Raw genomic sequence first — 20977 nt, forward strand, 5'->3', positions numbered from 1 at the left:
CCCTTCTATGGATGAGGCGGCTCATTAAATGCTGTACACATGACACTAATAATTAGGGTCACTGCCATGCGGGAACTCACCATCCGAGACAGACAAGGCTGGCGCTGGTGGAAATGAAGAACTCACACCAAGCCGGCTGACGTCATTAAGGACCAGCTAAAATGGCTTCAGAGTTTCCAATTCATTCCAACTAATATTCATGTTGATTAAAAGAGCTTGGCCATCCTGCTTCCTCAACTAGACACAAGGGCTGCCTGAGTACAGTTAGCTGCAGAATTCTCCACAGGACCATCCTTCACGCTGTCCCACTGAAGCAGCATTCCCACTGAAGTAGGCTGCTGGCTCAGCCAAGCCTTCGCTTTCCTCAACAGGAGGAAATATCAGCCCCCATACTGTTTTTTTCAAGTCAAGAGACACCTCCCAATTGGCAAGGAGCAGCCAGGGCACCTGCAGAGACTTCAACAAAATACGCCCACGGAAGTTCCCAGGTGATGGCAATTTACGCGAGAAAGGCAGCCAAGTTGGAGTCGACTTGATCACAACCAAAAAGAGTAATCGAGGGCTTCCCTGGTGGCGCAGTGGTTGAGAGTCCACCTGCCGATGCAGGGGACACGGGTTCGTGCCCCGGTCCGGGAAGATCCCATGTGCCGCGGAGCGGCTGGGCCCGTGAGCCATGGCCGCTGAGCCTGCGCGTCTGGAGCCTGTGCTCCGCAACGGGAGAGGCCACAACAGTGAGAGGCCCGCGTACAGCAAAAAAAAAAAAAAAAAAAAAGAGTAATCAATTGATTAAACTACCAACTTCATACCTTTGTCCAGTTAATCAAATGAATACTCCGCCACCACCGCTCCCAATATTTCTGTGCTTTAATTCAAAGTACAGAGCCTTTCTAACCAACTGACTTCTATACACATACTCCTTGGTATACGAAGTAGACATTGACAGATATAGATACAGACATATGAACAGAGATGTGAAGGGGCTATATTTTCACCCTTTCTTTTTTGTAAGGGATAAACTTAGAAACAGGTGACCTTATTATTGCATTTTGTATTGGTTTCCTAGGGCTGCTGTCACAAAGCCAACACTGTGTGGCTTCAATGACAGACATTTATGGCCTCAGTTCTGAAGGCTAGAAATTCAAGATCAAGGTGTCAGCAGGGTTGGTTCTTCCTGAGAGTTGTGAGGGAGAGTCTGTTCCATGCTCTCTCCTGGCTTCTGCTGCTTTGCTGGCAATCTCTGGCACTCCTTGGCTTGTAAGTCTCTGCCTTCATCTCTACAAAGCTTTCTCCAACCATGCCTGCCTCCAAGTTTCCTCTCCTTAGAAAGCCACTACTCAGTGAACTCGGGCCGACTCTAATGACCTCATTTTAACCATAAAGACCCCATCTCCAAATGAGGTCACATTCTGAAGTACCAAGGGTTAGGGCTTCAACATACGACTCTGATGTGGGGACACCCTTTGACCACCTTCTCATTCCTAAAGCTCTGTGTCTACACCCAGGTCAATGATGACTAGTATTTTTTCAGCTTTACTGAGGTATAATTTGACAATAAAATTGTAAGATATTTAAGTGTGTATTGTGGTGATTTGATACATTTATACATTGTGAAAGGATTCCTCCCATCTTGTTAATTAACACACCTATCACCTCACATATTTCCTTTTTTGTGTGTGAGAACATTTAAGTTCTACTCTCTTAGATACAATGCTGTATTGCCAGCTACAGTCAGCATGGTATACATTAGATCCTCAGACATCTTTTAGCTGAAAGGCTGTTCCCTTTCACCAACTTCTCCCTATTTTCCACACCCCCAGCCCCTGGCAACCACTGTTCTACTATGAGTTTGACTCCCTTTTATTAAATTAAGGATTCTACATGTAAGTCATATCATGCAGTATTTGTCTTTCTCTGTCTGGCTTATTTCACTTAGCATAATGCTCTCCAGGCTCATCCATGTTGTCACAAACATCAGGATTTCCTTCTTCCTCATGGCTGAACAATATTCCATTGTGTATATATACCACATCTTCTTCATCCATTCATCTGTTGATGGACAGTTAGGTGGTTTCCATTTCTTGGCTATTATAAATAACTCTGCAATGAATATGGGAGTGCATATATCTCTTCAAGATCCCGTTTTCACTTCCTTTGGATAAATACCCAGAAGTGGGATTGCTGGGTCATACGGTAGTGCTAATTTTAATTTTTGAGGAACCTCCATATTGTTTTCCATAGTGGGTATGTGGCTATTATTTTTAAATATCTATTTCTTGCCTGAGGTGCAAAGGCACAGAGTAAATACAAATAATGATATACACACAAACGCGCTCACAAGCCTCATTGTATTTGTCTCTCTATATATCAAACCTCTAAGCACATGCAGCTTGTGAGCTGGATGAATTTAATATATTAAAATGGTTTCATGCTTTATTGATTTGTGGTACTGATAGTTAGTCATGGCTGACAAAAAAAATTACTGACTGTCCTCTTGAAAAATATGAATAGAACATGGCTTGGGATAAAACACGATTAGATTTCAAAAGACTATTACTGACATTGAATACAACTGGAAAAAATGTATTTGCTGAATTTACACCTTTTTTATCATATGGACTCAATCTGACTTTCACATATATATTATCATTTGTTGAAAGTTAAGAATATAGTTTGTGTTTTGAAAACAGTCCCCCCATGAAGCACCAAAAAGGGTACCCATCTCACAGACTGCAGCATGAGACCACTTCATTTATTCAAAATCAAGTAGACATGGTTGTTGCTAAGGATGTATGAAACATACATATCTCTGAAGCAAATCTGGCAAAGTATCATAGTGAACAAAATGGCTACTGCATTCTACCTAATAAGAACACAGACCGATGTTGTCTTTCAGCACTTTCCTTTTTATCATCATTGGTCCTAGTGACATACACTCATGAGGTAGGGTTGATGATGAGAAAACTTATGTGGTTTATCTTCATTTTCCAGCTAAAGGAAAAGAAGTACTTAAGCAACTTATCCAAAGCCACACAGTAAAGCAAAGTTTCCTAGTCTATACAGAGTAGCCCAGTACTTTTCAAAATTTAATTAATTACAAATTTCAAGAAAAATTTTCACTTCGGTGTCTCTCAAACATGGACCCACTGCTTCAAACCCAATCACTCACTATAATCCACTAACTAGTTGGGAAGGGCCATGCTATAACTCAACTCACATCTTGGAATATAAAGAAAAGTACAGGTAGGAGTACCCAATAAACAACCAAAAAAGGGAGAAAGTTCCATTTTTAAAGCTGCAGACTGAGCTCTCCTGATCTGTTTCCCACACCAGCCTTTTTCCACCTTGCATGTCAGTCCCGTATGCCCCACTTCTTATTTCTTCCAATTCAGATGGTGGAAAGCAATCTCAGAAAGTGCTTCAACTCAATCAGTGTGCACCCACCCAGAGACCTCCGGAGGGAAATGAGCATCAGCTTCGGACTTGAAGGGAAGGAAAGCCTTGTGCAAACCTGGAATCATCAGCTGCCAGCAAAGGTAGAAAATTACAGAAGCGCTCTTTGGGGTCACAAGGATGCCGTTTAGGGCTACACAGTGGCAATTTCAGAAATGGTACCCTTCTGGATGGAGTGATTTCACCTGCCCACTCAAGTGTCTAATTGAGAACCAGGAAGCAAATTATAATCATAGAGAATCCAGGCATGAAATTATGAATGTTGGATTTTCCACGGTCTAGACTTTGTCTATGTCTTCAGACAGGGCTGGGGACAAAATTCCCCAATGTTGTCCAACCAAAGATCCACTTGACATTTTGCAATATTCATGGATTCAGTCATTCATTCTTGCATTCATTCTTTCATCAAACATGGGGACTCGTGCATGGACACCACCATGCATGAGAAATGCAGCTGAGGTTTCTGGCGGAACAGAGCAAGGGCTGGGTTTCCACGTCTAGAAGCCTGGGGAAAGCTGACGGAAGCCTCTTATGAGCAAAGCCAAAAACTGCCTATCCTGGATGACTATTTTGTCAGTGGCTTTCCTTTATTGGCCTCTCAATGTTATCTAGAGCCAATATCAAATATTTTCATACAACTGAGGCACTTCTCCTCACCTACCACGTGGCCACCTCTTTACTGATTTGTATTTAGCCATATTTGCTTGAGTTTCACTTGGTATCTATCATGCTCTTCGTTCGTCTACTTAGATATCCTTGAAAAATCATTCCTGAATTGAACTTTGATGCGTTATAGAAGCTCACTCATCATATCATCCTTGTGCAAAGTGAAGAATCCTGTATAACCTGAATAATCACCCCAAATGTGCTTGGCAAGTTCCCGTTTTCATATATCTAATTTTCTCTAGCCAGAGCCATGTGTATATAGAGGAACAAATAGCTGGAGAGAAGAGATGATCTCACTGAGAATTTAACTGTGTTATGCTGAAAGAACTTTACCTTTGACTCCTGGTAAATTCTTGTCAATGCCTTTCTTTTCAACATAAATAATGTACCATCATATTTTGTCTTTGCAGAGTGATTTATGAGTTATTTCTATTCTCTGATGTCAAGTTACTTCAATGACCTAATGTACCACAATAAAATCTTTTAAAAATATTTAGAAGTGTGGGGGGGATAAATTAGGAGTTTGGGATTAAAATATAAGCGCTACTATATATTAAATAGATAACCAACAAGGGCCTACTACTGTTTAACACTGGGAACCATACTCAGTATCTTGTAATAACCTATAATGTAAAAGAATGTAAAAAAAAGAAAATATATGTATAACTGCATCACTTTGCTATACACCTTAAACTAACACAACATTGTAAATCAACTATATTTCAAAAAACTTTTTTTGAATATTTAGTATAGGATGCTATGGAGACTAGTCTCCATTAGCTGAGCAATTGCCGCAAACACTTTTATTCTCCACCCATTCTCTTCTTTCAGATTTTATTACTTTTCCAGCACTCTGTTCTTTACTCTCTCCTCATTACTTAAAATGCCTCTCCCTCCTTCTGCCATGGCACACTTCTCCAGGATGTCACAATTCTCATTACCCACCTGAGCCTTCCTTCCATTTGAATCCTTCACTCTCTCTGATCTCAACTCTCCCAACCCCAGTCCAAGCAAATAAATCTGGCTCCCTCCCTCCCTACTGTTTAACGAGTCCCCTCGGAGTCCTAGGGCGGCAATAAACCCTTGATGTATTTTACCTTCCACTATGATTTTGCACCACAGTAACTGTAACTAGAAACATATAGAGAGCCATGGGGTTTTTAAACCCTATTCCAAGTATGCAAATGCAAGTTACCTTAAAATCTATGAGACACAGGGAGTATCTATCATGATTTATGTAAAATACAACATGAGATGTAAGTTATATAATCAAATCCGAAGTAAAATCACTTCTGTTTTTATTACAGTATTAATTATCTCTAAATTTTTACTTTACCGTTTTGTTCATATTATCGCCCTGTCAATGTTACTGCCCTTACAGTAGAACTATTCATCTGACTGTATTAAATGTATATAAATAAGGCTTTTCACTACCATGCCACTAACCATCAGAACAAAAGACTATGTCCTCAAGTCATTTTAATGGTCAAAGATATCAAAGCAAGATTTTTCTAATTGTAGTTTTATGGAGCACCAGGAAGTGTTTCAAATTAACCCAAATGAGCTTGGGATTGACATACACACACTACTATATATAAAACAGAAAATCAACAAGGACCTACTGTATAGCACAGGGAACTCTGCTCAATACTCTGTAATAACCTATATGGGAAAAGAATTTGAAAAAGAATAGATACATGTATATGTATAACTGAATCACTCTGCTGTACACCTGAAACTCACACATTGTGAATCAACTATAATCCAATAAAGAAGAAAAAATTTTAAAAACCACAAATTACCCCCAATTATTGCATTTCAATAACCCTGACTTCCCAGTAGCTATCTTATTATTCTAGTTATACACACAGCCAACTTCTCCTTCGGAAATATTTTAAATCAGATGCTCCCAACCAAATTGAATGGGGAAACCATGTGCCGTGTTAAAAACTTCAGTAGGAAATATAACATTGATGGTGTACCACGAGAAGCAGAAAGCTGAAATCACTCTGCATAAATACACTCATATAGGAAAAAGCACCGATTAGTCCATATTTAGGACAGATTGATCTTGTCATATACCAAAACAATCAATATCAAGACACTGTAACGACATTTTACAAGGGACGTTGATTGGGCATTTCTGTGTTTACTTCACAAGAGACTAGAGGGGGAAGCAGCAGAACAGTCAGAAGAGTATTTGCAATGCAATTAGGGGGGGACCAGCACAGCTGAGTGTATGCCAGACGCAGGGGCCTCCCCTAATTCACACAGTCCAGCGTCTTAATGGGGCGCATAGCATCGAACTGCACTTCCTACAGTTTGAAAACTTTTGTCAGTTAACTAGATGTTTACCGAGGGCCCCCGCTTCGGCACTCAACATCCCGGGTACACCATCCAGCTCTCTGGACGCACTTCCAACACCATCTGTCACTTAAGCTTCCCCGGATTCAAAAATTTCAATTCAAACTAATCTACTCGGCACTCAAACTGAAGCTATAATTCAAACTTCGACATGAAGCTTGAATTCCTTTTCAGTGTTCTTCAACTTTGACCCAGCTCCCCCCGCCCCGCCTTCGCTGAAAAGGGCCAAGACAACAGCCCAGCAAGTGGGGCAGGCAAAACAGACCTCCTTTGTTCACTTTTGTCCTTTCAGCTCCCTATTGAGGTGAGGGACTGAAAAGCCGCACAAGGCTTTGGAAGGCAGCAGTGCACCAGCTCCAGCCATCCTTCCTCAAAGACCACAAAACTCCAGGACGAAACTCTTGGACGAAACACAGTCCATTTTTACCTTAAGGCACAATGAATGGAAGATTAGTACATTTCCCTTCCCTTTCCCTTGAGAGAGAATCTGTTAAGGGTGTTTTAACAGGAGTTTATAATGCTCGTCCAAAACGTACGCTGTAAATCACACCAATCAAAATGCCAAGGGCATTGGAAAGCGGCATGAAATTAGCTTTAAAGTTGAAATTGGGAGAAAAGATCACTCCGTGCTGAATGCATCTACTGAATTTTTTGAATGCTCTCAGCCCACTTGAGAAAGACAAATCAAATTCATTGCATATTACACAGTAGAAGACCTCCTACAGGATTCCCTCAGATGGCCTTGGGAATATATTTTCCTGGTTACAGAGGGTTTTGAACCAATACACCACGCACATCAGAAAACTGAAATATACATATGAATATGGATGTATATTCAAAATATTCTTTCCAGCTCTTCCTATCATCATTTAATAAGAAGAATTTTTTGGACTTTTCTGGTCCGGGGGTTGAGACTCCGCGCTTCCACTGCAGCGGGGCTCGGGTTTGATCCCCGGTGAGGGAACTAGGATGCTGCATGCCACACGGCACGGCCAAAAAAAATTTTTTTTAAAGTATTTTTGAAAGTATCATTTTCCTCTGAGAGTAACTGTCATTTTCATTCTCATGCGAATTAAACAATGCCTTAGCATGGGACAATATGGAACAAAATCAGGGAACACCTAAGACAAGATAAGGTTTATTTGTCATTCCTGTTTTTAAACTGAATAAGCCACTTGGACAGTGTGCGCAGCAGATGAGCATTTGTAGCTTTGTTCCCTTTATCACTGGCATTTCTTATATTCACTAGTTTTTCAGTCACTTGAAGGAAACCCTGTATCAGACTTTTAAAAATTACCTTTTTTCTCGTTTGAAATTCCAAACTTGTAGGCCAGTAAAATAGGTCAATGAAGTTGACACCATATCTTTTTTATTAGCTCAGCTAAGCAATTATAATTGGGTGGTGAGAGTTTATGCTGTCATCTTTGAAGATTCCGTGGCGGGGAGCAATGTCCGATGCAGACTTGTAAATGACAGCTCAGTCACATCTCTAAACAGTCAATGTACCATATTCCTATCTGTTCCCAGATATGAGGCAAATGTGCTCTTGGTCTGGGTTAAAATAACAATGTCAAATTTTCCAGTAAAATAAAAGCATACTAATATGTAATCTAACCTCCGAGCAAAATCACTTAGCACAAGAGAACTACAGACATACATACTCTAACTCCACATTTTTAAAAAAATCACATGAATGTGTGTCACCAAGGCTGGCTTCTCCCGGACTTTGCACAAAGTATGGGGTCAATTAACACTTGTTAGGAACCACACATTTCCTTATTAATAAAAATTAAACCAGTAAGTTAGAAAATATTGTGAATGGCTTATTCAAAATATACACAGTATATTAATTTATACTTTTAAAAGTAACAGCTATAGTTCTTTACACCCACAAGGATGGCTATTTTCGAGAAATAAGAAAACAAGTGTTGGTGAAGATGTGGAGATACTGAACCCTTGTGCACTGCTGCCGCGAACGTAAAACAGCACAGCTGCCATGGAAAACAGTATGGTGGTTCTTCAAAAAATTTAAGTGGAATTACTATACGATCCAGCAATCCTACTTCTGGGTATATACCTAAAAGAGTTGAAAGCAGTGATTCAAAAAAGATATTTGTACACCCACATTCATAACAGCAAAAAGTGGCAGGTGCCCAACTTGACAGATGAATGAATTATAAAAACGTGGTGTGTCCATACAATGGAATATTCTGCAGCTTTAATAAGGAAAAAAATTCTGACACATGGATGAGCCTTGAAGACCTTATGCTAAGTGACTTAAGCCGGTCACAAGGACAGATACTGCATGACTCCATTCGTATGAGGTACTCAGGGTAGTCAAATTCATAGAGACAGAAAATAGAAAGGTACTCAGCAGGGGTTGGGGGACAGGGGGAACAGGGAGTTACTGTTTTAATGGGCGCAGAGTTTCAGTTTGGGAAGCTGAGAAAAGTTCTGGAGATGGACAGGGGTGATGGCTGCATAACAATGTGAAGTACTTGATGTCACTAAACTCTACAGCTAAACATGATTACAACAGTAAAGTTTATGTTATATATATTTTGTCACAGTAAAAACAGTAACAGCAAAAAAAAAATCACATTTTCTACAAATATATTGCCTTTGCTTCCCCATTTAGAGACAACCTGATACTGAACATGTCAGAGCTGCTATAAACCTGGAAGCAGAGCCATTCCCATGTTTTCCTCACGTAGCCCTCTCCTTCACATTTTAAGAGGGAAAATAAACATTCATCAGTTCCTTCTGGCACACTTTCTTGTTCTTAGAAACTTCAGCCTCTGATGCCAGTAAAGACTTTCAAACTAAAGGGGCTTTTCATTTGCCTGGGTGGACAAAGGGTTAAATAAAATAAGCCACTGGATTCTTGCCCCTAGCATCCCTGGAGGCTAGGAGTGTCCTACCTGCTCCTCGGTCCTTACCTGGAAGAAAAATTCTGGGTTCCTTCGGGAGAAGCATGAAACATAAAAGGGAAAATACATCTAACTGTATTGAGTAATTTCCAATCATTTGCAAACCACTTCCTTTTCAGTAACCATCTCAGCATTTGAAGGCTGACCCAAAGCAGTCTTTGGATGCAAACAGACAAATCTTCCTACAGAAGAATACTTTAGGAGCTCTGCATTCTAGCTACATTTGTTATGGGTTACCACGCTTCTCAGATGGGAAACGTTCTTTGCAAATGGGGATGAGACTCCAAAGGCTGCTGGCAGAGGCAGCAAATCTGTACTGCTATGGACTGAATTGTTTCCCCCGCAATTCATATGTTGAAGCCCTAACCCTCGACGTGACTGTATTTGGAGATAGGGCTTTTAGGAGGTAATTAAGGTTAAATGAGGTCATAAGGGCAGTGTCCTAATCCAACAGCGTCAGCAGCCTTCTAAGAAGAGGAAGAGAGGGAACTCTCCATAGATACAGGCTGAGGAAAGGGTATATGAGAACACAGGGAGAAGATGGCCATCAGCCAGCCAGGAAGAGAGCTCGCACCAGAACCCAGGCTGATACCCTGATCTCAGGCTTCCAGACTCCAGAACTGTACGAACATAAATGTCTCTTCTTTGAGCTACCCAGTCTATGGTATTTTGTTATGGCAGCCTGAGCTAACTAAGACAAAGACCTTCTGATTTTCAAAGTGAGAATATCAGGGGAAAAAAAAGACTGGCGTCTCGGTGGTCACCCGTAGGGGAGAGTAATGACTGGTGGAAGCCACAAGAGGGCTTTCTCTGACATTCACAATGTTCTGGTCCTGGATTTGGGCACAGTTACTTGGTGTATTCAGTCTGTGCAAGTTCATCAAGCTGTACATTTATATGTGGAGAAAAAGAATCTGTGTGTGTAAGTCGGTAGCCATAAATGACAAAATTGGAATTAATCTCCCCGAGGGCAGGAACTCTGCTTTGCTCACCACTGCATCCCCAGTGCTTAGAACAGCAGGCCATGCACTCAGTAAATATCTATGAATAAATGAATGAATGAATAAAAGTATCTCTATACCAGAAAAGCTTCCTGAGGGGTTCCATTAAATAGGTCCTTTGTCCATACACTACATAATATCTGCAGATTCTAATTATATTCAATCAATTAAGCAAGGAAAACTATCCTACATGAAAGAATTATTTGAAATGATCCTTAAGGAAATTTCCTAGAGCCCAAGTGTACACGTTCTCAGCACACGCTCCCCCTTCTGAAGCCCTCACAGCCAATGTGTTGTCACATCCGCCTCACTGGAAGTACCGTTTCCAAAGATGACTTGCTTTTCACTTACTGTGGCTACTCCAATAATAAAAATGATGTGTATTAAGGAGACTGGCCTACAGTCCAAGCACCTCATCACTACCCTGCATAAGATGGCTGGGTGACCTCTCTGAGCCCCACTGTATTCATTTTGAAACCCAAAGATTTAGGAACAATGTTCTCTTACAGCTCTAAAATTCCTGGATTATGTGAAGTGTTTAGCACCTTTCCTGTAATGAAGTACAAAGCAAGTTGAAAGAAGGCCATGAGTCAGCAGGATTAAGAAAGCAAAATGAATTCATTTTTCCAACCGGTCAGTCAATTACAATCATTCCAAAAGCTATTCCAGGAAGAGCTGATTTCACTGTCATTCACATCCTTGTTTCTTTTAGTTAACATCTTTATAAATGCACCCCAGTCGTATACTTAGGATAAGCTAATGCTTTCCTAAGATTTTATACTAGGGTCTTATTCAAATTCAATATCCAATTTGAGGAGTAAAGCTGCTGCCGTCAAAAGAATCTACAAAGGAGATTCAGGGCTGGGGACCTGCAATAGAAATGTTTGCCAAATGGAAATATTTGCCTTTTCTTTAAAAATAACAAAGAAGAAGAAGAAGTTCTCTCAAAAATTGTGATGTGCCAGGAACCTCTCAGCCTCTCTGGAATCGCAGGTGGCTCTAGTGACTAAGAAGAGCCCAGTGACTGTAACTGGTTGGATTGTGGGTTAACAGCCAAGTACTTAAAAGCTGGCAGGGATAAAGGAACATGTAAAAGAACTGAAGGGCAATACAGGGCAATCAAAAGGGCTATTCCGCAATACAGTTCGCTGAATTACAATACTGCCTGCTACTGTGAGGTCTGCAGGGGCCACAATTAAATGGGCTTACAGTATGTCCCTGATTTCTGAACACTGGGTGGTTTTAGGCTTCCTCTAAACTAATGATAAGCCTCCCAAAGGCCATATTTTCACAGCCTTGGATGGGCAAAAAGCTAATCCTTGCTTCCTCACTTCCTAGCTATGTGGCCTTGGGAAAGTTACTCGACGTAAGTCTCCCGTCTCATAATTTTTAACATGGGGTTGCTGTGGAAACTGATATGATAGATACATGTAACATGCACAGCGGCCCAGCACCTCTGATGCGCTCAGAAAATGTTGACTATCATTACCATTAAAGTAGAAAGTATCCAATTGCCTAAATCCACTTCAGTACTTCTGGAAGGTCTCATTTACTTGTGAGATATTATTACAATATTTTAATAACAGGGCATGGTTAGCATAAAGCAGTGGCAACCGAAGCAGCCTAGCCTCTTTATGTATGTTTGTATTCAGTGGCTACCTTGTTCCTTCCCGGATAGCCCCAGGGGGAGCTCCTGCCCCCGGAGGGTTGCCTCCTGTCCCATTACACTCTCCTCCGTCTCTGCTTGCTAAAGCCTCGGGCGGGGAAGGGCCCTGCCCCTGATACTCGCACCTCTGCGCCTTAACCACGCGGGACGGGGAGGAAAAGAACGCTTCGCTCCTAGGACAGAGTGCTCCGCGCCGGATGTAGCCTCTGGCTGGAGCCGCTGGTGCGAAGACGACAGGAGAGAGGCGGGGTGGTAAAGACATGCCACCGCTCGGCGGCCCCCCTCCTCGCCGGCAGCTGCGCAGGGACGGCCCCCGAGCGTGCGGGGAACAGAAGATGCTGCCGCGGGCCAGGAGCCGGGCGGGAGGGAGGCGACCCAGAGGGGAGGGCAGTGGCCTGCTCACCAGCCCCTCCGGACCCAGGGAACCCTCCGGCGGTGCTTGCTGCACAGAGTACACGGCTCTGGGAGAAAGAGCGCTCCCGGGCTCCCAGGACCACGGCACCCCGGTTCCCCCTCTGCGCACGGGCAGATGCGGGCGGGGAGTGGCTGGGCTGGCGAACCGCCGCGGACCCGCGCGCTGCGGCGCCCACCCGCACGGCGTGCACGGGGCCGGAGGCAGCGCGCGGCGCAGATGGCGCTCGCCGGGAGGTGGATGCGCTTGAGCCGGCAGTGATGGGCGGCTCAACACAACATCTCCGGGCGAAGCTGTTGCCAGATCCCACCGTTGGGAGCCTGGGCAGGGAAAGGGGCTCTTTTGAGTCAGCCCCAAGCCGCGGCGTGCCAGTCCCAACAAGTCCCAGTCCCGCGAGGCCGGGCGGGGCGCCGGGACCCCGGGGACCCACACCTGTAGGGCCGACAAAGACCCCGGAAAGCCCCCCACCTACTGCTTTCGGGGTCTCTCCCGTCCCTCATCCCTCGTTCCCCGAGTTCTCTCCAGGCCAGAGATAGTGGAGGTCGGACCGCTGCTGAACTCCGGCGATCCGCGCAGGTGTGAGCGCATCCGAACAAAGCCCACGCCCAGATATGTCCTCGGGGACCGGAACGTGCACACGCCGGAGCGCGCTGGCCAGGCACCTGCGCTACTCGCCCCGCCGGCCCTGCGGCTTGACAGCCCGCGCCCTCCGCCTCCCTGCCCGGGAAGCCGCAGTGCCGGGCCCCAGCAGCCTCTCCAGGCCCAGTTGGCCCCAAAGCCACCTCCAGGCAGGGCTTCCCGGAAAGCGGGGGGCACGGATGCACAAGTTGGCCAAGGGCTGGGGAGGTGAAGGGGGCCCGCCGGCGCCGCTGTATCTCAGCCTGGCCCGCACAGGGCTGCGGTCCCCTCCCGCCCGGAGCCGGAGGGGAAGAAGGGAGTTGGCTGCCAGGTTGCCCCTGCGGCAGGGGGACCTGGAGGGGCGCTGCGAAGCCAGGGGGTTCCGGTGTCCCGGCGACAACACAGCCGCCCCCCGCGCCCTCCTCCGCTCCAGCCGTCGCCCCTGAGCTGGACCTAGTGTCACCGCCAGCCGCGCGCGCGGAGCTACTCACGTTCTTACGCCGCGCCCACCGCTCGGCCCACGCGCAGCTGCCCGCGACGCCGAGCACCGGTGTAGTCCGTCCCCGACGCAGCTGTGGCCACCAGCAGCCCCGCGCCGTCCCCTGCTCCCGCGCGGCTCAGGCTCCGACTGCGGCGCGCGTCAGCCGGCGACCCGAGCGAAGCAGGGCTGGCCCCGCGCCCGCGCGCGCCCCCGCCGCTGCGCCCTCCCAGCGCGCGCCGCTCTCCCTTCGCCCGCCCCGCCCCTTCCCCTCCGCGCCGCCCCTGCTGCTGCTGCGGCAGCGGCGGCGAATGGGCTCCGAGCGCCCGCGCCTCTGGGGACTGGGTGGCCCCTCACCTGAGCGGCCGCGCCACCACCAACCCACGTCATCCAGCCAGCGCGTGAGGGACGGAGGGCGGGAGCGTGCAGGGAACGAGGGTGGCTGGGGTCTGGAATTTGGCTACAAGAGATGTTCCAGCAAATGGGTGGTTTTGAAATGTCACTCTCGTGGTGCTGGTTTCTGGGTGAGGTCTGTGGTCTCCCCGCGCTACACCTTCTTTTAAAGCATTTAATTTCGTCGAGACTCACCAGTTGGGATGGTTGAAATTGACGTCTTTTTGTTTTCCTTTAAATTTTTTGGCAACTCTTCTTTCCAGGCAGCCCCCAGAAAGGGAAGCTTCAGCGGTCTATTCGCGGTGGGAGTTGGATCTCTGGTTCCAGAGAACAGGGTTAGCTCAGATTTGCTTATTTTCAGATTTGGGAGCATTATGGAGAATTACCTGCAATGTAAAAAGAGAGTTAAGATTTTCTAAATGTGTAGTATTTTAGCAAACACACTGGGTCCGCAAGGTTCAGGGTCCGGAGTGAGGTCTGCGCTGTATCCTCCTAGCTGATGTCCAAGATCTTTAGCCTGATAACTCGAGATCCTCAGTCACCTACTCTGGTCTGCAGCCTGACCTTCCAGGGCTTCTTCCCAATCATCAGGCATCACCTGACTTGATCATTTGACCACTTACTGCAGGCTCCAACTCTCCCTCCCCTCTGCTGGAGCCTTGTTTCCTTCCTTTCTCCAGTTTAATTCAGGAAGACTTTTGGGGAGCCCCGCATCCCCTCTCCTCATCCCCAGGCTCCAGGCCCTGTGTTAGGGCGGGGTTCAGGAATAAAAAAGGCACAGGGTCACCCCTCAAGGCGCTGACGACCCCTCTGCTTTGCCTTCGGTGTGAACTTGCCACTTCAGCCCACAGCTCCACGCCTGCCAGTAGGCCGCCTTCTTCTCTTGCTCTCGCAGACGCCATCATCCGCTTCTCCCACCAGTTCCTGAAACAGTATTGTGATCTCTGGCTACTGCGTCTTTGCACAAGTTGTTTCCTCCGTCCCATTACCCTTCTGATCCTGGTCCTCACCCCACCTCCTGGGTACCTCTCACCTCTCAGTTAATTTTCCAAATCCCCCTCTAAATTATTTTTATTAAAAAAAAGAAGAAGAAGAATGTGATCATGATACCCTTACTTAAAAGTCTGGTCTGGTTCTCTGTTGCCTATAAAATGAACTCCAGATCTTCTGGCACATTCCCTCACGATCTGCCCCTAACTTACCTCTCCGTCCTCCAGTGAAAAGAATTTTCATAACTCTATTATAAGTCTCTGCATGTGAGATTTCTCCCATCTAGAATATTCCTCCATCTTTTTTTTCATCTGGCAAACTCTTGTTCGTCCCTCGGGGCCTCGCTCAGCTGATCCTCCTCTGTGAAGTCTTTGCCGAGTCCCTGTGTTTTACTGTAAGAGTACCTGCCACATTTGAATGATGTTTCCATGCCTGACTCCACAAAATTTCACTTTTTTTTTTTTGCGGTACGCGGGCCTCTCACTGTTGTGGCCTCCCCCGTTGCGGAGCACAGGCTCCGGACGCGCAGGCTCAGCGGCCATGGCTCACGGGCCCAGCCGCTCCGCGGTATGTGGGATCCTCCCGGACCGGGGCACGAACCCGTGTCCCCTGCATCGGCAGGCGGACTCTCAACCACTGCGCCACCAGGGAAGCCCAAAATTTCACTTCTTAATGAGGATCATCCTATTTTTGTGTGACCTCATTTCCCACCAAAAGAAATGGAGCCACGGATAATCATAACTCCATTCTCGCCGCTTCATCACTCCCACCTGTGTAAAGGGCTTCAGACCCCCTCCGATCCCTCCTTACCTCAGTAACCGCTACGAGTCCTGGGCTGTCCTGCATGTCCTTCTGGCCGGTAATCGGGGGGATGGGGTGGGGGTGGGGGGCAGTGCTCAAGGAATGCAGACAGGAAGGAACCTCGGGCAAGGGACAACTTCCCCAGGGACAGTTTTCCTTATCTCTACAAGGGTAATAGCAGTACTTAATACTCAGGGTTATTGTTAGGGTCAGTTTAAAGCACTGCACAGTGTCTAGGACATAATAGGTACTCAGCAAATTCTAGTTTGAAAAGCAATTGTGTGATCAGATGTCTGTCAACTGAATACATACTTGAATAAAAAGAACAAAGAAGAGGGAAAAAGTTCTGGAGGAAACGGGAACCACAGTGACAGCACCACAGATTAAAATTAAGTAATTCTGATACTGCAAAATACTTAACAATATAAAATGATTATATAGTTTTAACTTCCAGTTTATTCAACTGCATTGCAGCTCTGCAGGGAGAACCTAACAGCTGTTACGTGAGGAGCTGAAATGAAGGGAGCAAGAGGGGAAAGAGGAATGATCTGGAAAAGGATGAGAAGGATGCCTGAGTGGGCAACAGGACTATCCACTTGATTTGCTTGGTGATGCATGAGGCATTCTGATTTGGCTGATATTCACAGAGATAACGCACAACACACCTCCGTACCTTAACTGCCACCCTTTATTCCATTCCTAAGCCTCACCCTGTCCTGTACCCCAAGCTTCCCTCCATCCTCAAACCCAGGTGAGGGCTGAGAATAACGTAGACTGTCTTCCCCACCACTTGCTGACAACCGAAGTCTCCTTGTGCCCTGTACTACTGTAAGCACTTTACATCTATTAACTTAACCAATTCCACGGCCATCCCATGCAGTGTGTACTATTATCCCCGTTTTAGAAAGAGAGGTTAAAAGTAAACTGCAGAGGTCACACAGCTACTGGCAGAGCTGGGATTCGAGTGTGGGCCTTCTAGCTCCAGAGTCCAGAGTCTAAACGACTGCACTCTGCTTCCTTTTAATGAACGTTACGCTAAAACTTTGTTTCGATGGATGCACCGGAACGTTTGTACGTTAGAGCAGCTGCCTGGGCATGTCATGGAGCCCCCCAGTGGTACCTGCGGTGAATAAGCTTTGAGCCTTTCTCCTTCCCCCCTTTTGCTGTCCTGTTTCTCTTTCTCAGAATTCTCCCTCCCCTTTATTCCTCTTCCACGTTTTTTCTTCCCTCACCTTAATTTCCATCCTAGTTTTCTTAATCCCCATCCATGCCTCGGGTCTCCCAGAGGTGTCAGTGCAATTGGCCCTGCCCGAAACCCAACAGTAGGTTCACCAAAACCTAGCGTGGACACGACCCCAGTCCTGAGCTGTGAGTCCACCAGCAGGTTATTTCCCCTCTCAGTCTGTTTCCACACCTGAAATGAAGGAGTTGGACTAGGTAAGAACAAAAAAAAATTTAACTGTGTCATTGGATGATTCTGGTGGTAACCAAGTGCATTTCTTAGACTCCTATAGGCTGAACTCCAGGTTAAAAAAGAGTGGAACTCTACAAGTGTTCTATAGTAGTATAACAAGGTTGTTCGCCAAGAGTGGCTTATTCCAATGTCATCATTGTCTTAATCTTCTCTGGTTGGGCAGCATGCATCAGGTTTCTGACGGGGATGTGGTGAACCTAGTAACTTTTAAAGTCCTTCTATTTGAAAGAGTATTACCATCGATTACGGTCAAAAAGCATAGTTGTCATGGTGGGCGGCTTCTAAGATGGCTCCCAGTGACCCCTCCTCCTGGTGCGTATGTCCTACTATAATCCCCTCTCCTTCAGGGTAGATGGGACCTAGTGACTCACTTCTAACGAATTCATATGGCAAAAGTAGCAGGATGTCACTTTTAGGCAAAAGTAGCAGGATGTCACTTTTAGGCAAAAGTAGCAGGATGTCACTTTTGCTGTTAGGTTACAAAAAGACCCTGACTGCTTCTTTCTTGCCATCTTGTTCTTTCCCTTGTTTGCTCAGAGGAAAGCCAGCTGCCATGTTGGGGGCTACCCTACGAGAGGTCCACATCCAGGGGTCTGAGGGAGGCCATCAGTCCAACACCTCAGGAAGACCAGAATCCTGCTTCAGCCATCTGAGCGAGCGTGGGAGCAGATCATCCCCCAGGAGAGCCTTGAGATGACCCCAGCCTGGGCTGAGCCGTGACTGCAGCCTTGTGAGAGCGGCCCACTTCGTTCATCTGCCCCTGGCTTCTCAACCCCCAGCCGTTGGGAGATAAGCAATGTTTCTAGCTTTAAGCTTCTCAATTCATCCCTGGTACAGTCAGTGAAGTGCATTTTAGAACTCTGACTTTGCATCTGACCACACACATCACACCTATTTTTGGGATAGCAAAGGGGCAAATGAACTAAACGGTAGCTGTCATAAGATGCGCACACGGTGCCGGGAAGAGAAGGAACTGTGGAAAACAGATGAGACATCAGTGAGCTGTCTGAGGCTGATCTCAGCAGCTCTGATTTCCACACCCCGGAATCACACTTTGCTCCTGCAGCCAAGCCTGAGTTGGCCATCCATGGTGCCCACCCAGACCTGCTCGTTTCTGCTCTCAGACACCAGCCACAGTCTCAGCTGGGCCACACCTCCTGTGCTTCAGAGTGGATGATGATTACCCACCATGAATAATAACAGGATGTGCCTTTATAGATAATATATAAATAACAGGATGTGCCATTTCATCGATCACCTGACCAGGGAGCAGCGGTTAAGTTTCCACGGATGCAGACACACTGAGCACTGTCATGGCTCTCCTCACCATCTGCCACACGTAACCACAGACCTCTGTGTGCCTGTCTGGTGCCGCCTGGGCATGTGTCAAACGGAACCCAGAAATTTGCAACCCATTCCTTGCCCGGTGCTTAGCAACACAGCATCCCTGCACCTATGTCAAGAATGCAGTGCACAAGCAATGTGCGGAAAATGTGACCTCAGTGGTTGCCATATGTGGATTTCTTCCCTGGAAGCTTGTGAGTCACTAGGGCCTTCTGCTCGGCTCAATCCGCCCCCATTCTTGGGGTACCAAGTCGGGAGGAGGAGGAACATGTTCAGGGATAATAAGCATGCTTCGTGGCCAACTCCTCCATCTGTTCCTCCGGCTTCTGTCTACAAGAATGTACACAGGTTCTGCCGAATGGATGTGAGACTAGCCAAGGTCAGTGTGCGATCAGCCATTGCAGATGGGGTCATCGGGGACTGGGAACTGTCACTCTGGAAACAGTGATGCTGAGAAGCACTCTTGATACGGACCCTTCATTTCTGGCCTAAGACAGAACAGATGACAAGTGATGAATTCACTGTGGAGGAAAGAAAGGAAATGGCTTCAGATACAATACTCTGGGGTCTCAATGAATGGTTGACTCAAAGCCTTTCTCATTTGGTGTTTAATGGTTTTTTTTTAGAAGAATAAAGCTGTTAGGTTAATAAACATTGATGCTGTACTTCCGTTATTATTTTCTTTTAAGCCTCAATTTAGATTTTACTGTAAGGTCTTTCAATGTTTTTGGATGTGAGCAAGTCCAGTACCATCCTGCCCTGGGCCTTGTGCTTTAGGCAGCCCTGCTCTGGCCCTTGCAGGAGCCCATGCCACCCTGTCCTCCTCCCTGACCTCCTCTGGGTACCCAAGACCCCAGGATACGCGCAGAACCTGCAAAGGCCTCCTTTTCAGGCTCCTAAAAGAAAACTGCTCTGCCAGTATGCAAAACTGGAGGCCTGAAGAGTGTAGATCTTAAAAGTTCTCATCACAAGAAAAAAAATCTGCAACTATGTGTGGTGATGGATGTTAATGAGACTTATAGTGATCATTTCACGATATATACAAACATTAAGTCATTATGTTGTACACCTGAAACTAACATAATGTGAGATGTCAATTATACCTCAATGGAAAAGAAAGTACCAATGGGAGGTGATGGATGTGTTAACTAATTTTGTAATCATTTTGCAATATATCAAATCATCTCATTGTATACCTTAAACTTACAGAGGGTTATATGCCAAATATATCTTAATAAAACTGGAAGACAACAACAAAAACAAACAGCTGGAGGTATGGTTAAGTGGCTGATGCAGGACTGCAGACAGAACTTAGACATGTAGGTTGGGGGGTTCACCTAAGTATGCTTGAGCCCTTAAGGTTCACGGCTAAGCCAAGGGTGGGCCAAGGGCTGGGGTCTGGGGCTGTTCTCCCTACGCCACCGCATCCTGGCACAGAACTTCAAGAATTTTTAAAGTTCAAATGTGGATGTCAAGACTTTTATGAAGGTGTTTGTCAAGGTAGGAAGATAGCATATAGCTTATAACTTTTCAATATTTAGACGCATGGTATTTGGACGTCCAATTGTATTCTTTCCCCACACTGCACACCCCTCATGAATCTATTTCTTAATGTTAATGGATATACCGATGTTTTAAAACATTGTTAGAATAATAAGGTTACTTCTGGATTTAAGTAATTTTGGTTTAGTGATAATTTATTTTGCACCAAATCTTAATTCTTTTTTTTTTTTGAGGTAGGGGTTATTGGTACAATAAGATTTTCTTGAAATTGACTAATGTTGCTATAGTACAAAAAGTGCCTTCCTACTATTCTTCCCTAGCTTGAAAAACTTACTGGGTTTTCATCCAAAGCCTACATTTAAAGGTAAATGTGTTTCTACCCTTCAATGTTTTGATTATTCAGTTTGCTTGATTGACCAGGGTTATTGTTCATCTTGTTGTCCTTGTTGTTTTATTTGTTCTTGTTATTTACCAAGAGTTACTTTGAGACAGGAAGAGGAGGCAAAAATCAAATCACTTCACTTCCTGCTTGATTCTACTTGCTAAAATTAGAGGACCTCTGTATTAATAGTTTAACAACTTATAGTGTAACACATGAAAATATGCTAGAGTTTGAAATGATAATTAAGACTGAAAAATAAGGAAAATATTTATACACTGTATTTTAAGTGAAAATAGTGCAGCACGAAATGGTATGTGCACTATTATTGCAACTCTAAAATGCATACAAGAGAAGGATAATAGGCAAATGAAAATAGTTCTGATAACTATTGATGAATGTTCATTGCAGCCCTGTTTACAACAGCCAAGGCCTGGAAGTGACCTAAATTTCCACTGGCAGAGGAATGGATAAAGATGTGGTATATATATACAATGGAATACTACTC

This window comes from Hyperoodon ampullatus, assembly GCF_949752795.1.
Source record: "Hyperoodon ampullatus genome assembly, chromosome: 9".
In the NCBI taxonomy this organism is placed as follows: Eukaryota; Metazoa; Chordata; class Mammalia; order Artiodactyla; family Ziphiidae; genus Hyperoodon; species Hyperoodon ampullatus.